The sequence below is a fragment of the Salvelinus fontinalis genome, chromosome 8 (assembly GCF_029448725.1).
Source record: "Salvelinus fontinalis isolate EN_2023a chromosome 8, ASM2944872v1, whole genome shotgun sequence".
In the NCBI taxonomy this organism is placed as follows: domain Eukaryota; kingdom Metazoa; phylum Chordata; class Actinopteri; order Salmoniformes; family Salmonidae; genus Salvelinus; species Salvelinus fontinalis.
In genome coordinates, this window is record NC_074672.1 from 3,759,611 (window position 1) to 3,778,238 (window position 18,628).

At 42.2% G+C, this 18,628-nt stretch overlaps 1 pseudogene; it reads right to left on the reverse strand.

Annotated features, from left to right (window-relative positions):
- The window catches only part of LOC129861413 (ankyrin repeat and fibronectin type-III domain-containing protein 1-like), a 64,252-nt pseudogene that overhangs the window by 36,137 nt on the left and 9,487 nt on the right, over positions 1–18,628 (reverse strand).

An 18,628-nucleotide genomic window follows, 5' to 3' on the forward strand; every position in this document is an offset into this window, starting at 1 on the left:
ATAATATAACATTACAATTATCATAATTATAATGCATGTATTATGTATTTATAACACCTGGATAATGACCCTCTTTCAATAAAGCGTTTCAAATTCTCCACTGGTTAAGTATCTCGTTGAAATACTATCCTATATCCTCAGATTAATGCAGATGAAGGGAGTTAGATATGCATAGTTTTTTTTTTCTTCTGGATATGTGAATTACAAATCAGCCTTTAATTAAATCATGTTTCTAGTCTATTGCATAGTTACAATGTGTAATCATTGATGTCCCAGGAGCAGGATTGGTAAACACTGTTGAAGTGTATAATTGTAATACATACATGCAGACACAGCATCATTCAAAGAATGGAGTTTGATACACCTGGTATTGGATATGACTGAAAACGAATGTCTCAGAGATTTACACCTGAACAACACCTTTATTTGCCAAGGAAAAGTAGATGATCAGTGAATATATTCAATGTACAGGCTACAATGTAGGGATCTCATGCGTAGTAATAACTACAGTACATGTATGTAGGACTTGCGTCCTTGGCACAATAAAGTTATTATATTCTACTCAATCCATAGGCTTCATTAATGCCATTCCGACTTGAAGTTTGTTGATACAACAACTATGATAGCTGAGGTTCATAGATTGGTATGAATATTAGTTCAGAACCTAATGTTTTAGGGTCCAAACACAGATCGGCTACATACTGTAGCTAGCTACAAATCCATAGGCATACAGTTATTTTTTATCCTCCACTACACAATAAGCAAGTAAATAGTTAGCTAGCTATGTTACTTCAGCTGCATTGCACGGCAAGGCAAGCTTACACAATTGTACATTCAATTTGCAGCAAATTCTTTAGCTAGCTAAATTCTTTACATCCACTGTTTCCCAAGACGACAGCCTGGTTTGCTGGTTTTCTCTGTAGTCCCTAAAATATTAAACAACACGAATTACAATGTCATACTGTACTCATGTTCTAACACTAGCTAGCTAGCTGGCTAATGTTAGCTGGTCAGTTAACTTGCTAAATCGCAATTTTCATAAATTAACCTGTTGGGGATGGGGGCGCTGTTTAGACTATTTATGCTAATGTGGCTAATTTTTTAAACGGCTTCCCACAAAATCCTTGATCGTACAATATGCATATTATTATTATTATTGGATAGAAAACAGTCTATAGTTTCTATAGGAGTTGAAATTTTGTCTCTAAGTGGAAGAGAGCCCATTCTACAGCAATTTCCCTGACATGGAGTCAGATTTGAGAAATGTTGGGCACTTTTCTGAAGTCAGTTAAAAGGGCACTGTCGTTGCTATGACTATACGGACACTTCTTACGTCTTCCCCTGGATGCCTTTACGTGATGACGATTCCAACGGGCTCGATTGCTCGTTCACAGGCCCTACAAATGAAAAAAACCTTTAGCTAGCAAGTCTTTTCTTGCTGCGTAACGCGCGTGGAAGACACCGACCCTCTCCTGTTCCAAGCGTTAGTTTAGCCTGTTATATTTCTCCGGTCATCTTTTCACTCGTTATAGGAGTTACAAACATCACAAAGTAGTTAATTTAAAGCGTTTTATAGCAATTTATATCCGTTTAGTGCGATTTTGGGACATTTATTTTTGCAACGATGTGAAAAGTTGGGCACGCTTTTCAGTTCATCCCGAACGTAGTTGACATTTCCACATGGCAAGAGGACAGCTTTCCACCAAAAGACGATTTCTCCCAAGAAAGGATCCTTTGCCCAAGATACTGATGGAAGAACAGCTCAAGGTAGGACATTTTTATTATGATAAATCGTGTTTCTGTCGAAACATTTTAGTGGCTTAGGACGCCATGTTTTTTGACGTAGCTTCGCTTGGCGCAAACTGTATTGAAAAGTAAGGATAAATTAAAAAATGTAATAACGCAATTGTATTAAGAATTAAATTGTCTATCAATCCCTGTCCACCCTATATTTTTTAGTCACGTTTATGAGTATTTATGTATAAGAGTAGATCACTGTCTAAGTGGCGCAAGGACAAATTCTGACCAGCCGAGTTACATTTCACATTGTCTAACCATGATTTTGGTGGCTAAATATAAACATTTTCGATCAAACTGTATATGCATGTTGTAATGTGATGTTACAGGAGTGTCATCGGAAGAATTCTGAGAAGGTTAGTGAAAAAATTAATATCTTTTGGCGATGTTGACTTTTATCGCTCACTTTGGCTAGAATCAATGCTGGGCTGCTAATTGCTATGTGCTAAGCTAATATAACGATTTATTGTGTTTTCGCTGTAAGACACTTAGAAAATCTGAAATATTGTCTGTATTCACAGGATCTGTGTCTTTCGATTCGTGTATGCTGTGTATTTTTACGAAATGTTTGATGATTAGTAGTTAGGTAAACACGTTGCTCATTGTAATTATTCTAGTCCATTTGTGACGGTGGGTGCAATTGTAAACTATGCCATATACCTGAAATATGCACTTTTTTCTAACAAAACCTATCCCATACCATAAATATGTTATCAGACTGTCATCTAATGAGTTTTTTTGTTGGTTAGGGGCTATAAATATCTTAGTTTAGCCGAATTGGTGATGGCTACTGGTGTTGGTGGACAAATAAAAGATGGTGGATTATGCTAATGTGTTTTTAGGTAATAGATGTACATCTTTACATATTGTGTCTTCCCTGTAAAACATTTTAAAAATCGGAAATGTTGACTGGATTCATAAGATCTGTGTCTTTCATTAGCTGTATTGGACTTTAATGTGTGAAAGTTAAATATTTTAAAAAAATATTTTTTTTGAATTTCGCGGCACTGGTTTTTCAGTGGGGGGGGGGGGGGTGTGCCGCTAGCGCCACGCTGATCCTAGACAGGTTAACTTTGACAAAAAATATGCACAATCGTTTGTCTCTAGATTAACTAACATATTCCTCTCAATTGTACACTTTTACCTTGACTCGTTATGACGTTATAAGTACTTACATTTGCTTGCCCCGTAATGCTTTGTCAGCCAAGTTTGTTGAAGTAAGCCACCAGGGACGGGTGGCTCGCGTCAAATTCGTTATTGGAACCACTCGATATGATTGGTCATATAAAAACTTTGGGACCCAAATGCATGATGAGTGCTCTAACTCCCCGTTGTGGTGGTCCGGAGCAATGAAGCTGTGACGCTGGGTACCTATAAGCCGCAGTGTAAGCTCGCAACTTTTAAACGAGGGACCACTGTATGTTATCCAGAGCGTTGGTGACTGCGACTGTGCTGTCAGATTCTCTGCTCGAAAATTCAAAACGTGTCACTCTCGGAGCGTTCAGAGCGCATACCGGACGCTCTGGCAGATGAGTAGGGTTGAACAGAACGTTCTGACTTCACAGCGGCCATCAAGCAACCAAGCTAACTGGCTAACATTGGCAAGTTTGTTAGATACTTCCTGACACATAATGAGAGAACACCTCACTCTGACCATTTTTCTTGCCCTAACAGAGTTAGGTTGTTTTCATGTCATCCAGAGCGTGATTGTAACTGTGGTGCTGGCAACCATTTAACTAAGCTTTTTTGACAACATTTACTGACACGGCCAAATTCAACGGGTGTTGAGCGTTCGTAAATTTGTCAGTTCTGCACTCTGACACACTCAGACGAGACTGGTCTGAAATCGGTGAAGATAGCCAGAGTGAATTTACCAGCTACGTCAATCAACAGTTGTCTCGGTGACCTCATGAACATTCTATTGAAATGGTTACTTGCATAGTGGAGTCTTTTGTTAAGACATGTAGCTAGCTAGCTTGCTAAACAATTAACCATAATTCCAACTCATGACGTTACTACCCTGCATGAATCTGTAGGTAGCTAACCAACCAGGTTCAATGTTAGCTAGCTAACAATAGGCTATAACTAGCGAAGCAAATGGGTCTGAGATACGAAAAATATTACTACACAGATCATACACATAATGTTAGTTAGCGAGCCAGCCAGCTAACATTAGCTAGCTAGCTAACAGTTCGATTTAAGATTAAATGAAACTGACTTTTTGACAAAATTTGAAACACGTAATATCTGAAAATGTAGCTAGCTAGACTATGTTACCCATATACATGGATGGACACTTCTGCCTCTCTGTCACGAATGCCATGGTTGCCCTTAGTTTGAAGAAGTATTCTGCAGACAGGTGTTTTCTCCATCTCTTTAGCTATCATACTCAAATTCCACTGATTTCAAAACCCGGTCCTCCAGAAAGTGGAGAGCAGCAAACACTTATGCAGTTCTACTACGTGATATCTTTAAAAAAGAAAGCTGCGTCAGAAAGGATTACCTACACATACCGACCAGCTCAAATAAAAAAAGTCTCCAGTAAAGTAGTGGCGCACGACATACGCCCAGATTCCTGAAACGAGTCACATATTACATCAAATCCAGACAGGAACTATTATCTTAGCAGGTGACCTGAATCATACATTCAATTAGATTGACAGACGTAGCAATAAAAAAGGCAAATTCAAGGAAATCCAAAGCGTAATCTAAAACATGACAACTGGAGATTACTATTCCCAACTCAAAAATACTAGTCCTTTTTTTTCTCAAAGTAAAACAAGCTGTTCAAGAATTTACTACATTTTTATTTCCAAAAACGCTCTGAACAATTTACTTAAAATGCTCTGAACAATCATGCTTAATTATACCTACAGAAATTACACTTAGCGACAGAATATAGAAAATTAACAGAGCATCTTGAAGACCGGAAATGTATTAATTAAATACGTAAATTAAAAAAGGAAAAACCTTTTGCCAATACAAATGTAGACATAGAGGACAGTGAAAAGCCACCCCCCGATATAATTTGGGATTGTCACGCCCTGACCTTAGAGAGCCTTTTTATGTCTCTATTTGGTTTGGTCAGGGTGTGATTTGGGTGGGCATTCTATGTTCTTTATTTCTAGGTTTTGTGTTTCTACGTTTTGGCCGGGTATGGTTCTCAATCAGGGACAGCTGTCTATCGTTGTCTCTGATTGGGGATCATACATAAGTTGTCATTTTCATTTTGGGTTTTGTGGGATCTTGTTTTCTGTTTAGCGTGTTTTGCCTGACAGAACTCGTTTTCGCTTTTGTTATTTTGTTTTGAGTGTTTTTTTGAATATTAAAATCATGAACACTTTTCACGCTGCGCCTTGGTCCACTCTTCATTCAACAAACAAGAGCCGTAACACACACACTACACATCCCTCCCCCCCTCCCTCAGTCACACTGTATGCACAGGGGTAAACAGGTTAGTATAGACTCTCCCTCTAGATAGAGAGTGCATGCCAGCAGTGTCCCGCAGAGGCGTAGAAGAAGGAGGGAGGACGATGTGCTGGTGATAAGACGGCAGCAACACGGGCGTCTTGGTTATCCCCCTGGGCCCCTGGAGGCTGGGTGAAACACCGTGAGCTCTATTCCCGGAAAGGTTCCTGTCCTGACTGGACAACTAGCCTCTTTAATGGCCCCGGCGGAGAGAGTGGTCCTCGTATAAGGGCCTCACTGTTGGGCATTTACGGCCCCAGCTCTTACTGACATGCAAATATTTCCAGTGGTGGCCCAAATAGAAAACACAAACAGCAACCATTGAAATTAGCTCGGAGGGAGGGGAGAGAGGGGAAGGGGGTGGGTGGGTGTGTAGGGGGAGAGAAAGGGAAAGCCCTGCAGTTTCTCTCTCTCTCTCACGCTTTCTCTCTCTTGCTCTCTCTGTCATGTATACAGAGAGATATACAAACACTCACTCACAAACATTCTGTACAGTGTACATGCACTATACAGACTTGCACAGACAAATGCATATACTCTTTGGTATAAGTCTGTATGTGTTTAATATTTTTTACTTTTACTTTTTGCTTAACCTGTTGGGGATGGGGGCGCTGTTTAGACTATTTATGCTAATGTGGCTAATTTTTTAAACGGCTTCCCACAAAATCCTTGATCGTACAATATGCATATTATTATTATTATTGGATAGAAAACAGTCTATAGTTTCTATAGGAGTTGAAATTTTGTCTCTAAGTGGAACAGAGCCCATTCTACAGCAATTTCCCTGACATGGAGTCAGATTTGAGAAACGTTGGCCACTTTTCTGAAGTCATTTAAAAGGGCTCTGTCGTTGCTATGACTATACGGACACTTCTTACGTCTTCCCCTGGATGCCTTTACGTGATGACGATTCCAACGGGCTCGATTGCTCGTTCACAGGCCCTACAAATGAAAAAAACCTTTAGCTAGCAAGTCTTTTCTTGCTGCGTAACGCGCGTGGAAGACACCGACCCTCTCCTGTTCCAAGCGTTAGTTTAGCCTGTTATATTTCTCCGGTCATCTTTTCACTCGTTATAGGAGTTACAAACATCACAAAGTAGTTAATTTAAAGCGTTTTATAGCAATTTATATCCGTTTAGTGCGATTTTGGGACATTTATTTTTGCAACGATGTGAAAAGTTGGGCACGCTTTTCAGTTCATCCCGAACGTAGTTGACATTTCCACATGGCAAGAGGACAGCTTTCCACCAAAAGACGATTTCTCCCAAGAAAGGATCCTTTGCCCAAGATACTGATGGAAGAACAGCTCAAGGTAGGACATTTTTATTATGATAAATCGTGTTTCTGTCGAAACATTTTAGTGGCTTAGGACGCCATGTTTTTTGACGTAGCTTCGCTTGGCGCAAACTGTATTGAAAAGTAAGGATAAATTAAAAAATGTAATAACGCAATTGTATTAAGAATTAAATTGTCTATCAATCCCTGTCCACCCTATATTTTTTAGTCACGTTTATGAGTATTTATGTATAAGAGTAGATCACTGTCTAAGTGGCGCAAGGACGTTTTCTTTACCAGCTTGTCTACATTTCACATTGTCTAACCATGATTTTGGTGGCTAAATATAAACATTTTCGATCAAACTGTATATGCATGTTGTAATGTGATGTTACAGGAGTGTCATCGGAAGAATTCTGAGAAGGTTAGTGAAAAAATTAATATCTTTTGGCGATGTTGACTTTTATCGCTCACTTTGGCTAGAATCAATGCTGGGCTGCTAATTGCTATGTGCTAAGCTAATATAACGATTTATTGTGTTTTCGCTGTAAGACACTTAGAAAATCTGAAATATTGTCTGTATTCACAGGATCTGTGTCTTTCGATTCGTGTATGCTGTGTATTTTTACGAAATGTTTGATGATTAGTAGTTAGGTAAACACGTTGCTCATTGTAATTATTCTAGTCCATTTGTGATGGTGGGTGCAATTGTAAACTATGCCATATACCTGAAATATGCACTTTTTTCTAACAAAACCTATCCCATACCATAAATATGTTATCAGACTGTCATCTAATGAGTTTTTTTGTTGGTTAGGGGCTATAAATATCTTAGTTTAGCCGAATTGGTGATGGCTACTGGTGTTGGTGGACAAATAAAAGATGGTGGATTATGCTAATGTGTTTTTAGGTAATAGATGTACATCTTTACATATTGTGTCTTCCCTGTAAAACATTTTAAAAATCGGAAATGTTGACTGGATTCATAAGATCTGTGTCTTTCATTAGCTGTATTGGACTTTAATGTGTGAAAGTTAAATATTTTAAAAAAATATTTTTTTTGAATTTCGCGGCACTGGTTTTTCAGTGGGGGGGGGGGGGGGTGCCGCTAGCGCCACGCTGATCCTAGACAGGTTAAAATGAACACGCGCCCACGCAAACCAACGTGCAGATAAACAATTACATATGTTACATATACAATAACGTATACATATTGAATGTGTTCTAAAAGCCAGAGTACAAACTGTCTTCAGTCATACACTGGAGTTACATCTCCCTCTCTTTCCTACCATGGACATTCAGGTCAGGTATTGAGAGACCTAAGAAAGTCAACACCAGTTGACGCACTGGAGTTTTTAGGCACACGCTCTAAAACTCATCCCACACCATGCCGTCAGGAATCCCACTCGGAATGTGGAAGCGACTGAGGGCCGGGTACATCTAAATAGTCTAAATGGGCTTCCTCTCCTTGTGTCCTTAGTGAGAGAGAGAGAGAGAGAGAGAGAGAGAGAGAGAGAGATTGAGGGAAGGAGAGAGATAGGGGGGAGGAAGAGACAGAGCTCGAAAGAGAGAGTGCGAAAGTAAAAGGGAGATAAAGGAGATAAAGGAAGAGAAACAGATATCGAAAGATCGAGAGAGAAGAAGAGAAATAGAGAGCTGTTCTGGCCACTCATCTCTTCAGCTGTTGACTTGGATGACTTCACACCACTGATCTCATTGGGCCAAACACACGGCTATGGTTACACACACTGACGTCCGGCCTGGATGGGGGGTCCAGCTGCCAACCACCACCCACCCAACACCATGGAAGACGGAAAGTTGAAACAACGTTGGCGTTGGAAATTCTGCTCAGAGGACACATTAGATGGTTCAATGAGAACGACACACACATTAATGGACACACACATGCACGCACGGATGCACGCACGAACACACACATATACACACACACACACACACACACAAAGGAGGGGATAGAGAGGTGACCTTACTGGAGGGGGAAGCGCAGGACGGGGTGGAGGTCTGGGCAGAACCCCATCCCTTCATGTTGTAGGCAGACACCTGGACATAGTAATATGTCCCCTGTCACAGAACAACACAAAGAGATGGCATTAGCACAATGTACTATGAAATACAATGTAATTAAATAAATTAAACAAAATAAAGAAATAAAATGTTAACATTTTAATGGGTCTTTTTAATTATTACTTGATTGTCTCTAATAGTGATGCATTTGACAAATGATATATTCTCTTACAGTACGTTGGGGGGCAATGTTTGTCCCTGCATGTCTTATACTGTGTTTGTGTGTGTGTGTGCTTTGATGTAACAAAGCCCAGCGGAAAAGCATTGTAGAGATTGTATTTCATATGCGTATGTGCTGCTTACTATCGAGTGCCTCCGAGAGCTGACCATAACTCAACATCAGGTTTCCTTGACCCCTCGATGAACTATAGCTATTACAGCATGACCCCACAGCCACTTCCATCTCCATGTCTCTATACATCCCTATGTGTCTGTGTCACAGTGTTGTTTGTGTGTGTGTGTACGTGCAAGCATCCCTATGTATCATGCATCCCAGTGTGTGTGGGAGGCTCCCATCCCATGTCTACAACAGCCTACCACCACCAGCACCACAAGTAACACAACACATGGCCTTGCTGTGGAACCAGCCTGCCCTCCCCTTTTCAGCCAGATCAATCAGGCAGCCGCCAGCCACTTCCTGACCCCACGCTGACTGCTGTCATGTGACGGTGGCTCCCGTCATACTGCACCGTGCCAAGGGGCGGCATGGTGACAGGAGACACTCTTTTCACACCACTTCGATACAGCTACGACAGGAAGTGGTTTTCTTGGCAGCTGAGTAGAGCATTTTCAAAATCAAATCAAATCCAATCAAATTTTATTGGTCACATACACGTGTTTAGTGTAATGCGGGTGTAGTGAAATGCTTTTGCTTCTAGTTCCGTCAGTGCAGCAATATCTAACAAGTAATATCTAACAATTTCACAACAAATACCTACTACACACAAATCTATGTAAAATAATTGGATTAAAAATATGTAAATATACGGATGAGCAATGTCAGAGCGGCATAAACTAAGATACAGTAGATAGTATAGAATACAGTATAAACATATGAGATGAGTAATGCAAGAAATGTAAACATTATTAAAGTGACATTATTAAAATGACTAGTGATCCATTTATTAAGTGGCCAGTGATTTGAGTCTGTATGTTGGCAGCAGCCTCTCTATGTTAGTGATGGCTGTTTAACAATCTGATGGCCTTGAGATATAAGCTGTTTTTCAGTCTCTCGGTCTCAGCTTTAATGCACCTGTACTGACCTCGCCTGCTAGATGATAGCGAGTTGAACAGGAAGTGACTCGGGTGGTTGTTGTCCTTGATAATCTTTTTGGCCTTCCTGTGACATCGGGTGCTGTAGCTGTCCTGGAGGGCAGGTAGTTTGTCCCCGGTGATGCGTTGTGCAGACCGCACCACCCTCTGGAGAGCCCTGTGGTTGTGGGCGGTACAGTTGCTGTACCAGACAGTGATACAGATCGACAAGATTCTCTCAATTGTGCATCTGTAAAAGTCTGTGAGGGTTTTAGGTGACAAGCCAAATTTCTTCAGCCTCCTGAGGGTGAAGAGGCGCTATTGCACCTTTTTCGCCACACTGTCTGTGTGGGTGGACCATTTCAGTTTGTCAGTGATGTGTACGCCGAGGAACTTTCCACCTTCTCCACTATTGTCCCGTCGGTGTGTATAGGGGGGGGGTGCTACCTCTCCTGTTTCCTGAAGTCCACATTCATCTCCTTTGTTTTGTTGACGTTGAGTGAGAGGTTATTTTCCTGACACAACACTCCCAGAGCCCTCACCTCCTCCCTGTAGGCTGTCTCGTCATTGTTGTTAATCAAGCCTACTACTGTTGTGTCGTCTGCAAACTTGATGATTGAGTTGGAGGTGTGCATGGCCACGCAGTCATGGGTGAACAGGGAGTACAGGAGGGAGCTGAGCAGTGTTGAGGATCAGCGAAGTGGAGATCTTGTTTCCGACCTTCACCACCTGGGGGCGGCCCGTCAGGAAGTCCAGGACCCAATTGCACAGGGCGGGGTTCAGACCCAGGGCCTCAAGCTTAATGATGAGCTTGGAGGGTACTATGGTGTTGAATGCATTCTTACATACACTAACGTTCAATTGTTTTGGGTCACTTAGAAATGTCCTTGTTTTTGAAAGACAAGCACATTTTCTGTCCATTAAAATAACATCAAATTGATCAGAAATACAGTGGAGACAATGTTAAATGTCTACACAGTGTAGACAATGTTGTAAATGCCTACTATAGCTGGAAACTGATGATTTTTAATGGAATATTGACATAGGCGTACAGAGGCCCATTATCAGCAACCGTCACTCCAATGGCACGTTGTGTTAGCTAATCCAAGTTTATCATCTTAAAAGGCTAATTTATCATTAGAAACCCCTTTTGCAATGATGTTAGCACAGCTGAAAACTGTTGTTCTCATTAAAGAAGCAATAAAACTGGCCTTCTTTAGACTAGTTGGGTATCTGGAGCATCAGCATTTGTGGGTTTGATTACAGGCTCCAAATGGCCAGAAACAAATAACTTTCTTCTAAAACTCGTCAGTCTATTCTTGTTCTGAGAAATGAAGGCTATTCCATGCGAGAAATTGCCAAGAAACTGAAGATCTCGTACAACGCTGTGTACTACTCCCTTCACAGAACAGCGCAAACTGGCTCTAACCAGAATGGAAAGAGGAGTGGGAGGCCCCGGTGCACAACTGAGCAAGATGACAAGTACATTAGAGTGTCTAGTTTGAGAAATAGACGACTCATAAATCCTCAACTGGCAGCTTCATTAAATAGTACCCGCAAAACACCAGTCTCAACGTCAATAGTGAAGAGGCGACCCCCGGGATACTGGCCTTCCAGACAGAGTTCCCTCTGTCCAGTGTTTGTGTTCTTTTGCCCATCTTAATCTTTTATTTTTATTGGCTGGTCTAAGATATGGCTTTTTCTTTGTAACTCTGCCTAGAGGGACAGCATCCCGGAGTCGCCTCTTCACTGTTGACGTTGAGACTGGTGTTTTGCGGGTACTATTTAATGAAGCTGCCTGTTGAGGACTTGTGAGGCGTCTGTAAGCACACCAGCCAGCTGGTCTGCGCATGCTCTGAGGACATGGCTAGGAATGCCATCTGGGTTGGCAGCCTTGCGAGGGTTAACACGTTTAAATGTCTTACTCACATTGGCCATGGAGATGGAGAGCTCACACTCCTTGGTAGCTGGCTGTGTCGGTGGCACTGTGTTATCCTCTAAGCGGGCAAAGAACGTGTTTAGCTTGTCCGGAAGCAAGACTTCGGTGTCCGCGACGTGGCTGGTTTTCCTTTTGTAGTCCGTGATTGTCTGTAGACCCTGCCACATACGTCCTGTGTCTGAGTCGTTGATTTGCGATTCCACTTCGTCTCTATACTGACGTTTTGCCTGTTTGATTGCCTTGCGGAGGGAATCACTACTCTGTTTGTACTCTGCCATATTCCCAGTCACCTTCCCATGGTTAAATACGGTGGTTCGTGCTTTCAGTTGTTTTGTTTTTTTGCCGAAAGGAGGGTGGGGGAGGATCTTGTATGCATCCCGGAAGTTGGAATAACAATGGTTGAGTGTTTTTCTAACGCGAGTACTACAGTCAATATGCTGATAGAATTTAGGTAGCCATTTTCTCAAATTTGCTTTGTTACAATCCACAAATACAATAAATGCAGCCTCAGGATATATGGTTTTCAGTTTGCATAAAGTCCAGTGAAGGTCCTCCTCAAACCGTTGTGGTATCGGTTTGAGGGGGGATATAAGCGGCTGTGACAATAACCGAAGAGAGTTCTATTGGGAGATAATACGGTTGGTATTTGATTGTGAGGTATTGTAGGTTGGGTGAACAAAAGGACTTGAGTTCCTGTATGTTATTACAAATACACCATGAGTTGTTAATAATGAAAGATACACCCCCACCCTTCTTCTTCCCGGAGAGCTGTTTATTCCTGTCGGCGTGATGAACTGAGAACCCAGATGACTGGACCGACTCCGACAGTATATCCCGAGAGAGCTGTGTTTCTATGAAACAGAGTGTGTTACAATCCCTGATGTTTCTCTGGAAAGAAACCCTTGCGAGGGTGGATTTGTACCGATCCTGTACAGGTGTTGTTATGTGTGGACTGCCACTGCGAGGACGATCAGCTGCCCGCCCTGTCTCCCTGTAGCGCTGTCTTAGGCGTCTCACAGTACGGACATTGCAATTTATTGCCCTGGCCACATCTGCAGTCCTCATGCCTCCTTGCAGCATGCCTAAGGCACATTTACGCAGATGAGCAGGGACCCTGGGCATCTTTCTTTTGGTGTTTTTCAGAGTCAGGAGAATGGCCTCTTTAGTGTGCAAAGTTTTCATAACTGTGACCTTAATTGCCTACCGTCTGTAAGCTGTTAGTTTCTTCACGACCGTTCCACAGGTGCATGCTCATTAATTGTTTATGGTTCATTGAACAAGCATGGGAAACAATGTTTAAACCCTTTACAATGAAGATCTGTGAAGTTATTTGGATTTTTACAAATTATCTTTGTAAGACAGGGTCCTGAAAAAGGGACGTTTCTTTTTTTGTTGAGTTTATTTTCAGATGTTATCGCAGGTGCAGTAAAATGCTTGTGTTTCTAGCTCCAACAGTGCAGTAATAATACCTAGCAATACAAAACAATACAAAAATAATCCATAAAGTAAAAATAAAGAATATTAAGAATTATCGGAATGAGAAATGTCAGACTCTGGAAAGAAATATACATTGAGTATACAAAACATTAAGGACACCTTATTCATATTGAGTTGCACCCCCACCCTTTGCCCTCATAGACTCTACAAGACGTCGAAAGCATTCCACAGGGATGCTGGCCTATGTTGACTACAATGCTTCCCACTTGGCTGGATGCCCTTTTCTTGACACTTGTTGAGCATGAAAACTCAGCAGCCTTTCAGTTATTCACACAAACCAGTGCGTCTGGCACATACTACCATACCCAGTTCAAAGGCACGTAAATAGTTTGCCTTGCCCATTCACCTTCTGAATGGCACCCATACACAACCCATGTCTCAATTGTCTCAAGGCTTAAATCTCCTCCCTTTCATCTACAAATCAAATCCAATCAAATCACACTTTATTTGTCACGCGCAAAACAGATGTAGACCTTACCAATAAATGCTTACTTACAAGCCCTTAACCAACATTGCAGTTCAAGAAAGAGTTAAGGTAATATTTACCAATTAAACTAAAGTAAACAGTAATAAAAAGTATCACAATAAAATAACAATAACGAGGCTATATACAGAGGGAGCTGGTACTGAGTCAAAGTGCAGGTATACAGGTTAGTCGAGGCAATTTGTACATGTAGGTAGGGGTAAAGTGACTATGCATAGATAATAAACAGCAAGTAGCAACAGTGTAAAACTGTGTCAATGTAAATAGTCCGGGTGATTAATTGTTCAGCAGTCTTATGGCTTGGGGATAGAAGCTGTTAAGGAGGCTTTTGGTCCTAGACTTGGCGCTCCGGTACCGCTTGCCAATAACGAGGCCTGAACCCTTTATTGTCGAACACGGAGCCCCGCCGATCCATCACGACTGGACTGCCGACGTGATCGCCAGATGTGGTCTCAACAGGCTATTCTGTTACGATGTCGGCGAAGAACCATCTACTAGCCCCGGCCAGCTAGCTTTTCTCAACGCTGTGTCCCCTGCTCGCCTAGCGTAGTAGTGACTACCAAACGGCACCCTGACTCACCTATTGCTGCTCTTTTGACTCTATGATCACTCAGCTACACAGCTGATGCACCCTGGACTGTTTCAATAACACGGTACCTCATTTTGTTTACCTGTCGGCCCCAGCCTCGAACTCAGGTCTTGTATGTACCTAACTAACCCGCTCTGCCCATTCATCGCCATATACCCGCTGTTGTCTAAGCTCTCCTGATCAACACCTGTGATTGCTTTATGCCTCACTCTAATGTCAATATGCCTTGTCTACTGGTGTCTTGGCTAGTTCTTATTGTTTTATTTCACAGTAGAGCCCTCAGTCCTGCTCAAAATTACTTAGATAGCTATTTTGTCCCACCCCACACACATGCGGAGACCTCACCTGGCTTAACTGGTGCCTCCAGAGACGAAACCTCTCTCATCATCAAGGAACCCACCAGGTACAACCCTAAATCCGTAAACATGGGCACCCTAATAGACAATATCCTGACCAACTTGCCCTCCAAATACACCTCTGCTGTCTTCAATCAGGATCTCAGTGATCACTGCCTCATTGCCTGTGTCCTTTATGGGTCCGCGGTCAAACGACCACCCCTTATCACTGTCAAACGCTCCCTAAAACACTTCAGCAAGCAGGCCTTTCTAATCGACATGGCCCGGGTATCCTGGAAATATATTGACCTCATTCCGTCAGTAGAGGATGTCTGGTTATTCTTTAAAAGTGCTTTCCTCACCATCTTAAATAAGCATGCCCCATTCATAAAATGTAGAACTAAGAGCAGATATAGCCCTTGGTTCACTCCAGACTTGACTGCCCTTGACCAGCACAAAAACATCCTGTAGCGTACTGCATTAGTATCGAATAGCCCCCGCAATATGCAACTTTTCAGGGAAGTTAGGAACCAATATACACAGGCAGTTAGGAAATCCAAGGAAAGCTTTTTCAAACAGAAATGTGCATCCTGTAGCACAAACTCCAAAAAGTTCTGGGACACTGTAAAGTCCATGGAGAATAAGAGCATCTCCTCCCAGCTGCCCACTGCACTGAGGCTAGGAAACACTGTCACCACCGAAGAATCTACGATAATCAAAAATGTCAATAAGCACTTTTCTATGGCTGGCCATACTTTCCACCTGGCTACTCCGGTCAACAGCTCTGCACACCCACAGCAACTTGCCCAAGTCTCCCCCATTTCTACTTCACCCAAATCCAGATAGCTGATGTTCGGAAAGAGCTGCAAAATCTGGACCCATACAAATCACCAGGGCTAAACAATCTTGACCCTCTCTTTCTAAAATTATCCACCGCAATTGTTGCAACCCCTATTACTAGCCTGTTCAATCTCTCTTTTGTATCGTCTGAGATCCCTGAAGATTGGAAAACTGCCGCGGTCATCTCCATCTTCAAAGAGGGAGACACTCTAGACCCAAACTGTTACAGACCTATATCTATCCTACCCTGCCTTTCTAAAGTTTTCAAAAGCCAAGTTAAATATTTCTAAAAAATATATTTTGAATTTCGCGCCCTGCACTTGAAGTGGCTGTTGTCATAATGTGGCCGGCCTCGGGCTTGCAGCCATAAGACGTTAACAAACAGATCACCGACCATTTCGAATCCCACCGTACCTTCTCCACTATGCAATCTGGTTTCCGAGCTGGTCATGGGTGCACCTCAGCCACGCTCAAGGTCCTAAACGATATCATATCCGCCATCGATAAAAGACAATACTGTGCAGCCATCTTCATCGACCTGGCCAAGGCTTTTGACTCTGTCAATCACCGCATTCTTATCGGCAGACAACAGCCTTGGTTTCTCAAATGACTGCCTCGCCTGGTTCACCAACTACTTCTCAGATAGAGTTCAGTGTGTCAAATCGGAGAGCATGCTGTCCGGACCTCTGCCAGTCTCTGTGGGGGTAACACAGTGTTCAATTTATGGACCGACAATTTTCTCTGTATACATCAATGATGTTGCTCTTGCTGCTGGTGATTCTCTGATCCACCTCTATGCAGACGACACCATTCTGTATACTTCTGGCCCTTCTTTGGACACTGTGTTAACAATCCTCCAGACAAGCTTCAATGCCATACAACACTCCTTCCGTGGCCTCCAACTGCTCTTAAATGCAAGTAAAACTAAATGCATGCTCTTCAACCGATCACTGCCTGCACCCACCCGTCTAGCATCACTACTCTGGACGATTCTGCCTTAGAATATGTGGACAACTACAAATACCTAGGTGTCTGGTTAGATTGTCATCTCTCCTTCCAGACTCACATTAAGCATCTCCAATCCAAAATTAAATCTAGAAACGGCTTCCTATTTCGCAACAAAGCATCATTCGCTCATGCTGCCAAACATACCCTCATAAAACTGACTATCCTACCGATCCTTGACTTCGGCGATGTCATTTACAAAATAGCCTCCAACACTCTACTTAGCAAATTGGATGCAGTCTATCACAGTGCCATCCGTTCTGTCACCAAAGCCCCATACCCTACCCACCACTGCAAGCATACCTGTATGCTCTTGTTGGCTGGCCCTCACTTCATATCATCGCCAAACCCAGTGGCCCCAGGTCATCTATAAGTCTTTGCTAGTCTTTGCTAGTCTTTGCTAGGTAAAGCCCCGCCTAATCTCAGCTCACTGGTCACCATAGCAGCACCCACCCGTAGCACATGTTCCAGCAGGTATATTTCACTGGTCATCCCCAAAGCCAACTCCTCCTTTGGCCATCTTTCCTTCCAGTTTTCTGCTGCCAATGACTGGAACGAATTGCAAAAATCACTGAAGCTGGAGTCGTATATCTCCCTCACTAACTTTAAGCATCAGCTGTCAGAGCAGAGCAGCTGTCAGAGCAGCTTACCGATCATTGCACCTGTACACAGCCCATCTGTAAATAGCCCACCCACGTTCCTGACCTTATTTCCTTTATTTTGTCTTTGTTTAGTTGGTCAGGGCGTGAGTTGGGGTGGGCATTCTATGTTATGTGTTTCTATGTTGGGTTCAATGTATTAGCCTGATATGGTTCTCAATTAGGGGCAGGTGTTTTACGTTTCCTCTGATTGAGAACCATATTAAGGTAGGCTGTTCTCACTGTTTGTTTGTGGGTGATTGTTGCTGTGTCTGTGTTTGTACCACACGGGACTGTTTCGTTTCGTTCGTGTGTTCCGTGCTGTTCGTGCGTTCATGTGTTTTGTTCTCAAGTTCAGGTCTGTTCATGTCGTTTGTTATTTTGTAGTTTGTTCAAGTGTTTTTCGTCTTCGTTTAAATAAACGTGATTATGTCTTTAAACTACGCTGCATATTGGTCCGATCCTTGCTCCTCTTCAGATGAGGAGAAAGACGAGCGTGACAATATTGTTATTTTTTTTTCTTCTCCTTTGCACCCCAGTATCTCGACTTGCACATTCATCTTCTGCACATTGTTTAATTGCTAAATTGTAATAATTTTGCCACTATGGCCTATTTATTGCCTTACCTCCCTAATCTTACCTAATTTGCGCACACTGTATATAGATTTTTCTATTGTGTTATTGACTGTACGTTTGTTCATCCCATGTGTAACTCTGTGTTGTTTGTGTCGCACTGCTTTGCTTTGTCTTGGCCAGGTCGCAGTTGTAAATGAGAACTTGTTCTCAAATGGCCTACCTGGTTAAATAAATGTTGAATAAATTAAATAAATGTGGTAGCAGAGAGAGCAGTCTATGACTTGGGTGACTGGAGTCTTTTAAACTTTTGTTGGTCTTTCCTCTGACACTTTGGCCTAGTATATAGGTCCTGGATGGCTTTGATGTACTGGGCCATACGCACTACCCTTTGTAGCTCCTTACGGTCAGATGTCGAGCAGTTGCCATACCAGGCGGTGATGCAACCCTTCAGGATGCTCTCAATGGTGCAGCTGTAGAATTTTTAGGATTTAAGTGGATTTAACAAGTGAAACCAATAAGGGATCATAGCTTTCACATGGATACATATGGTCAGTCTATGTCATAGAAAGAGCAGGTGTCCATACTCAGTGTACAGTGCATTCGGAAAGTATTCAGACCCCTTGACCTTTTCCACATTTTGTTACAGCCTTATTCTAAAATGGGTTAAATAGATTGTTTATTCCTCATCAATCTACACACAATACCCCATAATGACAAAGCAAAAACAGTTTTTTGACATTTTTGCAAATGTATAAAAATAAATAACTGAAATATTTACATAAGTATTCAGAACCTTCACTCTGTACTTTGTTGAAGCACCTTTGGCAGCGATTACAGCTTTGAGGCTTT